Source organism: Acinonyx jubatus, chromosome C2, assembly GCF_027475565.1.
Source record: "Acinonyx jubatus isolate Ajub_Pintada_27869175 chromosome C2, VMU_Ajub_asm_v1.0, whole genome shotgun sequence".
NCBI classification, from domain to species: Eukaryota; Metazoa; Chordata; class Mammalia; order Carnivora; family Felidae; genus Acinonyx; species Acinonyx jubatus.
Genome location: NC_069384.1, coordinates 101,003,031 through 101,003,739, shown reverse-complemented (window position 1 = coordinate 101,003,739; position 709 = coordinate 101,003,031). Strand labels below are relative to the sequence as shown.

The following is a 709-nucleotide window of genomic DNA, read 5'->3' as shown; positions in this document are numbered from 1 at the left end:
AGTCGATAGACATTTGGGCTCTTTACACAGTTTGGCTATTGTTGATAATGCTGCTATAAATATCTGGGTGTATGTTCCCCTTCTAATCAGTATTTTTGTATCCTTTGAGTAAATACTCTAGTGGTAAAATTGCTGGGTCATAGGGTAGATCTATTTGTAACTTTTTTGGGGGGGGGGGAGGGTGGGGTGGGAATTACCAGGTTTTATTATCTTCCTAATCATATAGAATGCTTCATGAATTTGAGTGTCATCCTTGTGCAATGGCCAGGCTAATCTTCTCTATATCATTCCAATTTTAGTATATGTGCTACCAAAGCAAGCACTATTTTTAACTTTTTAAGGTATTTCCATACTCTTTTCCAGAGTGGCTGCACCAGTTGGCATTCCCACGGACAGTGTGAGAGTTTCCCCTTTCTCTGCATCCTTGCCAACATCTGTTGTCTCCTGTGTTGTTAATTTCAGCCATTCTGACAGGTGTGAGGTCATATCTTATTGTGGTTTTGACTTGTATTTCCCTGATGATGAGTGATATTGGCACCTTTTCATGTGTTTGTTTGTCATCTATAAGTCTTCATTGGAAAATTTCTATTAATGTCTTCTGACCATTTCTTTTTTTAAGTTTATTTATTATTTTGAGAGGGGGGGAGTAGGGGCAGAGACATAGAGGGAGATAAAGAAGCTCAAGCAAGCTCTGTGCTGTCAGCACAGA

The 709-nt window shown here is 39.2% G+C and overlaps 1 non-coding gene across 1 annotated transcript; it reads right to left on the bottom strand.

The window, feature by feature from the left end:
* Window positions 1-216: 216 nt before the first annotated feature.
* On the bottom strand, window positions 217-323 carry LOC113600063 (U6 spliceosomal RNA). The gene has a single exon (XR_003421031.1). It is a non-coding gene; the product is annotated as a U6 spliceosomal RNA (small nuclear RNA).
* Window positions 324-709: the final 386 nt, after the last annotated feature.